Consider the following 8,970-nt stretch of genomic DNA (forward strand, 5'->3'; position numbering starts at 1 on the left):
GCATTCTGGTAAGGAAGTCCATATTTTCCAACAGAAATTTTGAGACAAATCCACAGTTCAATCAAGCTTCTCCATTTTTTCTTTGTCCTGTTGTCCTGTAACAATCTGCCAGGCAGACACATGTTAACAATGGTTTTCATCCAAACAAACTGAAATGCTTGACTATTCACCACTAATCTGTACAACTGTAAGACCTTCTCTTCTGCAGGAAGGAAACTGTATACACATGTTCTTGCAGGTGTAGAGCCAAGATTAGCAAGTGAGCCCTATAATCAGTTCACCTCTTTATGACATAGAACCTGTAGGTTTGCAGGCCTGATTTTCTGAAACTGTAAGACTGTATTCATGGGAAAACAACATTTTGTTTTTATTATAAAAAACAGCAGACATTTATACAGAATTTGTCTGTAGTTCATTAACTCTAAATATAAACTTTATATATACTAGTAAATACTACTGTTTTACTAATGGCTAATGTTGGTGTTTAAACCACACACTGGAGTAAATTCTGTAGTACAGTACATTCACTGTAGTATATGTGAAAATGTAGTAAACAGCAAATGTGACCTGTTTTTGACCACTGCTATCCTTTCCTATGATGCTTTTGATTTTTTTCCCCTTGTTTTATTTTATATACATTGAATCTGAGATACCAGCTGACACAGACTTTTAGGGGACTGAGAAGGTAACAAGGTTCAGGAGCTGATTTGATCCAGATCGAGATGTTAAAGAATCATTGTGCTATTCTAGCCCCAAAGCTGTTTGCTGACTTTTATTTAATAGTTACATTATTGTAAATATTAATTAAAACTAACATTCAATGTTGTAGTCAGTGTAATAATTGGGACATTTTATATGGAATGAATCTTCACTTTGATTTAGATAAATACTTCCATGCCTGCCCTTAGGATAAGTGGTTACATACTGTACTATACTGTACATGGAAAAATCCCACTGATGAGATACTGTATAACTCATCAAATGTGACCTGTTTTTGACCTCTGCTATCCTTTTCTATGATGCTTTGAAATGACCTGTAAATTATGTGAAAAAGGGTTTAGGTGTCATTTCACCTAAAAAATGGTGAAATGGTAACTTGTTTGGTCACAAATAAACCAAACAAGTTACAAAAAAACAAGTCTTCTCTGATGAACTGAATCTCAAGATCTGGATTCTGCTCAGGCCGAATATTTACATTGTTACCATTTCTGCTAAAGGTCAACATGCTAATTTTAATGTGAATGTTTGATTGGTTGTATATGAAATTACCATCATATGTAATAATCAATTAAATATATTGAGTCAGACACTAAATTCCAACACGTGTGGCACAAGTGTGACAACAATGTGATATCAGTTAATCTTAGCAAATATGTGCATAAATACAGCAATCTGTGGCATTCCAATCTGCTATGGTGAGTACTTACAAAAAAGGCATTTAACATTAGTCATTAATTAGACTTTAGTATTCATTAACTGATACCTAGGGTCTATCCCCAGAGACGACAGTAACAGTTCATGTGATTCTTAGAATTAATGTACTACAAAATAATTGTAAAAAGCTGTATAACATGATTCAAATACTAAAATGATTTTCTTTCTCTACTCATTAATATATTTTTTTACAACTACAGAATATTGGGCCCCTAATGTATTGAAAACCTATAGGTACTACATAGGGTCATAAAGGTAGGTGAATTGATTCTTTTACTTTTAAACAGTATTTTTGAAAGAGTTGATCATTCTAAAATCTTCACAGCCTTTGTATTTATATGTTTTGAGGCATTTATTTTCCTTTATTTTGTAGATACCCTCAAGAGGAGAGTCCCATGAATTCATAAAAAGGTCTTCAGCTCCCTGATATATGTGACAACACAGCATATTTTTATTCACAATCATCTTTCTAGTTTATTTCATCAATCAGCTCACAGCATTGATTTTTCCAGTGAATCACTGTGTATGCATTGTTGTGCTTTTTTGTGCACCTTGGGTTAAGATTCAAATGTTGGCCATTTTTTTCCTAGAAATAAAATCTCTGCTTCGCTCAGAAGCTTTACCACTGGACAACAGGGCTCCGAGCAGGACACACAATTATTTTCAGCTGTTGCATTTAACATATCCCCCAAAATATCCAAATTAATTTACATCTGTGAATTACATTACAAATGAAAGAAAGAATGGACGCTGTGGTCAACATAAGCATACAAGTTACAATCCGGGTGGACAACAAACATTTGCTGTACACCTGAATAACATGTCAATTTGAGGGCTCCAAAAATAAGTGAGTTGCACCAACAGTGTGTAAGGGACTCTAAAATAAATGTAGGTCTCATTCTGTCATGGATCTAACAATACACACTTTGTATGATTAGAAAGTATTGACTATCTTAACATAACAGTTATAGAAAACACACAATCACTATGGGAATATCAACAGTAATAAACTGATAAATACATTTACCACTATAAATGTACTACTTTAAAATAAAACTGACCACAATGGCCGAATGTCCTTCTTTGGCTTCAGTGCTGATGTTCACAATGTTGATGGACGATGACCTCCTTCGGTCAGAATCTCACAAAAGCACTGAAACATCCAGGAAGGGGAGAGAAGCCAGGCTGTCATACACGAATGTGTTTTGTCAGCCTTTCTGTCGGTGCCATGGAATGCTGAAAAGGGCTGTGCATGAAGCAGCAGTGGTTAGGTACTTTTTGCCATTTTTACCACAAATTTAAAGAGTTATCCTCCTGTCTTCACCATGCACCTTCCAAGCTCCAAATTCCTCAACAGAATCCTGGATAGGCTTTTCAAGTAGTGTGGACAAAATTTGTATTTCATTTACAATATTCGTAATAACCATTTTTGTGATCAAAGGCAAAAAGGTTATGTTTTCAGTGGTTTTGGCAGGTGAAGAAGATCTGAATCTCGGAGACATATTGAAGAATTATCAATGAGTAATTGACAGACATTAAGAACACATCTAAACTGTAATTCTAGACATGATTTCTTATGGGAAAAATTGATTGGGTGCACACTGATCCATTAAATGGTGCACTTTTCATACCTAATGTATGACAGCATACAACAGTATTAGCCTGATAAAACAGTAGGTCCTGCTGCTGTATAGCTTTGAAGATTCATGAGCAATTGATAGACATTAAGAACAGAGATCTAGACCGTAGCCAATCAAGTTCTTATTATGAACAGTTTATTGTCATGCCTGGATTACAAACTCCCAGTTTAATTTTTTTTTTCTACAATGAAGCCCGTAAATACATTGTTATTTTTCTACAATGAAAAAAAAAAACACTTCATCGAAAGCAAACTTTCAGGATGAAGAATAAATGTGGTGGCTGTGAAATAGTTAAGAAATTGAGGGATGACTGTAGTTCATTTGGCAGATTTCTGGCAGATTTTGAATGGAAAAAGAATAAATGGGCAATCTTGACTCATGGGGGATTTAATTGTCACAGGTATAGCATTTGTCTTAGGATTTCGGTTGAAAATATTTACCTCCTTACGACAGTATGATCACTGAATAATAGCTGTTTTGTTTATGAAGCCTAAAGATTATCTGAATGAAGGGAAAAGGGAAAAAACATAAACAATCCAGTTTAATAAATACAAAAAAGGCGTTTCTTACAATTTCCTAATGGTGGGAGTTGAGTTTTCTAAAAAAATACCACATGATAGCATCAATTTTTAATTGAACAGAAATAAAGGAGACCATCACGTTAAAAGCTGCTGTAAGTCAACTAAGTTAAATTTAAGGGGTTTATTAAAATATTTGTTTAGTCTACATTTTATGAACGAAGGTATAAATAATTTCAATCTGGAAAACTGCATTATAACAATTTGATGCTATAATTAAGCAACTACAATAAGCATTACAAAAGTGTAATTGTACATTGAAACAAATCCAAACATTAAAATCAACATTAAATTACTAATCCTCACAAGAAGCAAAACAAAAGCTGTGCTGACGTGCCTTGTATAGATAAACTGGATTTGTGATATTGTACATTTTTGAAAAAGGGAAAGTTGCTTTATTGCTTTGAAATTACAATTATTGACACAGAGATAACATATGTGTGCATAACATTAAGGTAATGTAAGATGTTCAGGAACAATGTACAACTTGTCTGCAATACTTTGTACAATATGTGTGCAACATTTTTAACATGCCAAAATTGACCACATCCAAAACATAACTGAGAGCACCCCAAATGGGATGTGCACATGGCTAATTCACATGATACGCCCTCCACATTTCCCACATTTACATGCATTCCCAGGAAAATGAGAGGCTTCACATCTAAATGCAAGAAGGTATCAGGTGCACATTTATTTCTTGAAACACAACATTCTCAAGTGACTGAAAATACATAGTAAACTGACACAGAGGGGGCAGTTTCCATTTGTGGCCATACACGTGCACAGCTGGAGGAATACCGTGAGAGGATCCAGTGTACAACTGAAGATAAAAGTTTTTTTTTAATTTTTCACCTGAAACATTTTCACCTGTAAACGTCTGACATTTCGAGTACGATCATCTTAGAAGCACGTGAAGAAGGACCTGGACTCAGATCTCGGTAATCTTAAGCAGTCATAGCCGGTTTTCCACCATGGTGATCTGGAAAAAGGTTTGGTTTTAACTCCAAGGTTAGGCACGTATGGTATGAATTAGCATGGGTATTACTCCCTGCTAAGTATACATTTTCCCCCCAGTTTTATCAACACCAGCACAAGATGTCTATGCACATTAGCCTTCCACTTGAATAAACGTAAAGCATTTTTGGGAAACAGCACAGATGCAACAGAATCCCAGCAGGGTACAAGGGGCATTCTTCATTTGGTTGGAGCCACTAGTCATGAATAACCAACCCTCCATGCAATGATTCCTGACAGAGGTGCACCTGTCAACACATACTGGAGCCAGTAAGAGAAGTGTCGCTCTTCTGGTTACACAGCAAGGCACTCAGTCACATGACAAATGAACCTGATCCGGGTGTGTCAGGAGAGTGTGACCACAGGTCCTCATTCTCCCCATTTGGTACACTAGGATGATTAACAATGGCAATTCCACACCGAGAGAGTATAATTAATTCTTGCCGAATGAAAAACTCTCAGTGTGGAATTGCTGTTGTTAGTTTGCTTATTGTTGTAGGCTGTGTACCTATATTCTTTTCAGATTTTAATTAACAACAATAAGCAAATGCCCCACCAAATAAGAAAGTGAGGTACGGAAAAGGGTGTGGAACAACATGTTTTCTTGTTAAGAAGAGAAAACGTTTTAAAAAATGATTTTCAGAAAACGAAATCATGACTTCTCCTTTTTGTGTAATGCTCGTCTCTTGTTCAGAAATGTATCACAAACCCAGCATATTCTTTCAGACTATATTGATGAAAAAGGGCAGCAAAAACGTCATCGCTGGCTACTCCACTCTGCATGCTTCTCACTTTCTTTGGCCATTAGTATTTATAATAATAATAATAATAATTGCTTACACTTATATAGCGCTTTTCTGGACACTCCACTCAAAGCGCTTTACAGGTAATGGGGATCCCCTCCACCACCACCAATGTGCAGCATCCACCTGGATGATGCGACGGCAGCCATAGTGCGCCAGAACGCTCAACACACACCAGCTATCAGTGGGGAGGAGAGCAGAGTAATGAAGCCAATTCATAGACGGGGATTATTAGGAGGCCATGATTGGTAAGGGCCAATTGGAAATTTGGCCAGGACACCGGGGTTACACCCCTACTCTTTTCGAGAAGCGCCCTGGGATTTTTAATGACCACAGAGAGTCAGGACCTCAGTTTTACGTCTCATCCGAAAGACGGCGCCTGTTTACAGTATAGTGTCCCCGTCACTATACTGGGGCATTAGGACCCACATGGACCGCAGGGTGAGCGCCCCCTGCTGGCCCCACTAACACCTCTTCCAGCAGCAACCTTAGTTTTTCCCAGGAGGTCTCCCATCCAGGTACTGACCAGGCTCACACCTGCTTAGCTTCAGTGGGTTGCCAGTTGTGAGTTGCAGGGTGATATGGCTGCTGGCATATAATTTCATTACAATCAGATACAGAACAGCTTTCTGTTCCTGGCCATATGCTCAGCTATTCTACACCCTAGCAGTAGTCACTTCTCATTTGTGATGCAAAGTGAGTGTAATATGCTACTTTTATCTTTACATTAGGTTTAAAAGCATTTACAATATAAAAGCAAGGGAATGTTTTTTTTAATATTGTTACATTGTGTGGTATATAAATCTATGGACTATCTCTATCTTATTAGTTATAAGGATTTCTAGAAGTTTAAAACATTTTCCACAAGTGCTAAATTACATGTGCCTCACTTTTCCAAGTCAATCTGTTTTATACATCTATATTCCACACAGGAAATAAAAACGAAAAAAAAAATAATGTAATGATTACATTGAAAAACGTGCCAAGAGTTCAAACGGTCTACCGTAACACAGAGAACCAGTCAACACTTTAAGTCATCGATTCCAGAACTTGTATCTACAGTACCTGTATGTCGGGTAGAGATTTTCAATCGTTTCTCAACAATACTTAATAAGAAATACATAAAAATGGTAGGTTCTCCAAAGGACATTATTCTTTCTTGTCGACAGTCCACAACAGTCTTTTGTCTTTTTGACAAGCCCACAATGGCTAAACAAATGAATATAAATCTCACTTTTGTGAAACGGAAACACTTTGATGAACCAGTTTTGAAAGTAGTTTCTCCTACCCACCTTGTACAGTACTCCTCTGCGCAAGTTACTTAACCCTTTGTTCTCTTTCCTTTGCATGTTATGGGTAAAGTGTAAAAAATCTAGTTTACACTACTGTTTTGGCAGCTCCAGTTGTAGTTGCGCAGAATTTGTGCACTGGAGGGATTATACGCGTCCGCCATTGCTAAATGAACTGTTATTTATTCTAGGTTTCACCTAGAAATCCAAATCTATTTATAATGTTTAAAGATTAAAACACCTTCATTTCGCAAGTGCTTCAACAACAACAACAACAACAGTAAACGTTCGAGAACTGGAGACTATTGGTTATAATGAAACACGTGCAGGAATAACATTTCAGCACAATATAAAGGTGAGATTTACTTCTGCGATTCGCTTTTCTACAACTACTGTACATTAATTATAGTTATGTTACACGAGAACGATTTAAATGATCATTTCTTTACAATTTGTACAATTTCACAAAAAGTGAAAAATAAATACGTAATTTTTGGGGAAAAAGGAAATTAATGTCCTACTCAATAATGACTGCTATTCTCTACTTCATTGACCTGTCAAGAGCTCGGCAGTTCTATACTATACACTATATCAGTATATATTTTTGGGTTTAAATAAATATATAGACTTTAGATATGAAAACAGACTAATAATTACCATGAAGACCAAACCCTTCAGGAAATGAGCTTTTTTTTTTCAGAACTGTCACTTAACGCTTACTTTACACGACTTTTCATTCAAAGTCTCTGAGGTGGATTTCAAAAGTGGCTGGAGAATTACATTTAATAGAATACTTATGAAATGCTGCTATAGCAGAAATAAAAACAAACTTAATTCATAACTGGACTGATATGAAAGACGTCTGGTACTAGCAAATTCGCAATCGATTCAACAGGAAACTGCACGGTACTGGGAAAACTATCGTCTTCCAATATCAGGTTTGGTAAACATTATACATTTTTAAGGTAAACAAAAACCTAAACGTTACGATACATTTTCCAGTCAAAATGTATAACGGTAATATCCCTTATAATTAATATTTTCCCAATTTGTCGGATATTGCAGATTGTAATATTTAACATGTAAAATAGTTTTCATCTTTAACGCGCCTAATACAACAAAACTGCAGGTGAGAAAAACAGTTCTAATGCTACGTCTAAAGCCCGAAATGCTGTATACTATTATGCTTTTCAAGAATGGCAACATTTAATATACTGTTTTATAGCATATAGCCACATGAACTGTGTTTGAGTTCTTCGGGTCTATCAGACACTAGCAGTGCGCAGACGCTTGATACCTCCTCCTTTTCTAACCCCGTTATAAACGATCAAACTCCAAATTACCTTTAAAAAACAAACTGTTTCGAGTCCTTGTCAATTCTAGGTTCGTGTTTTCCAGAAGAACATTTTTTATAACACATTTAGCCCAAGCGAGACACCTTGTTTCAAGCACCCAACGAAAATGTTGCATTTCATAACACTGAAGTAATAAACGATTTAGCTCCCAGCACGTATACACCTCAAGGACTCTCCTGAAACAAAAGACGCAAAAAGGACCCTTTTTCCGGCTGCTCAATACAACATGACAAAAAAATAAAGACAGCAACTTAATTTCCTAATGGCAAGAGTTCTTACCTTTCCGCCGATTTGGCTCCATAGGAATCCCTGCCCGAAGTGTGATATGTTATGTATGTAATAGTTATTCCCCCTGCCTTCCAACTCCTCGCTTTGCGTGCTGTGATATAAAAAGAGTCCCTGCATTTAGATTGGAGTCTCAGCCGAGCTCGTTTCAGCAAACACCGGAACTGGGCTCTGGCAGTCATAAATATACCACAGGAAGTGTGCAATAACTCATCTACTGTTACACAGTGGGGCACATGTGTATTTATCTTATAGCATGTGACGGGCAACCCAGTAGCATCTCTGTTTAATGTTTGCATTTAGTATTTAAAATTCATTTTTGGAATTCGTGTGCTGAGAATAAAACGGCTCAGATGAACAAAACGTCTGGTCTACAATAGTTAAATATTATAACATAAAAAGGTGGATCCTAAATATAAACTAATAAAATATTGTTAAAATAAAACTTAAATTCATTCACAATATCTCTGGTTAAATTGAAGTTTCAGATCACTTTATTTTAAAACACGTTTCTACTTTACAATTTGAAACAACAAATGTTCTCTCCCCATGGCAAAACTGCAAGTACA

The 8,970-nt window shown here is 36.3% G+C and overlaps 1 protein-coding gene across 2 annotated transcripts in view; it reads right to left on the reverse strand.

The window, feature by feature from the left end:
• LOC102687127 (uncharacterized protein KIAA1958) overlaps positions 1–8,552 on the reverse strand; it is a 28,060-nt gene extending 19,508 nt beyond the window's left edge. Inside the window, exons 1-2 of one of the 2 annotated variants that reach the window (XM_069187346.1) lie at positions 8,396–8,552; positions 2,496–4,634 (exon numbers count right to left, since the gene is read on the reverse strand). The gene's annotated coding sequence lies outside the window, so the exon portion shown is untranslated. The remainder of the gene's footprint in view (positions 1–2,495; positions 4,635–8,395) is intronic. The other variant, XM_015363264.2, reaches the window with a different exon arrangement.
• Positions 8,553–8,970: the final 418 nt, after the last annotated feature.

The sequence above is a fragment of the Lepisosteus oculatus genome, chromosome 3 (genome assembly GCF_040954835.1).
Source record: "Lepisosteus oculatus isolate fLepOcu1 chromosome 3, fLepOcu1.hap2, whole genome shotgun sequence".
NCBI lineage: Eukaryota > Metazoa > Chordata > Actinopteri > Semionotiformes > Lepisosteidae > Lepisosteus > Lepisosteus oculatus.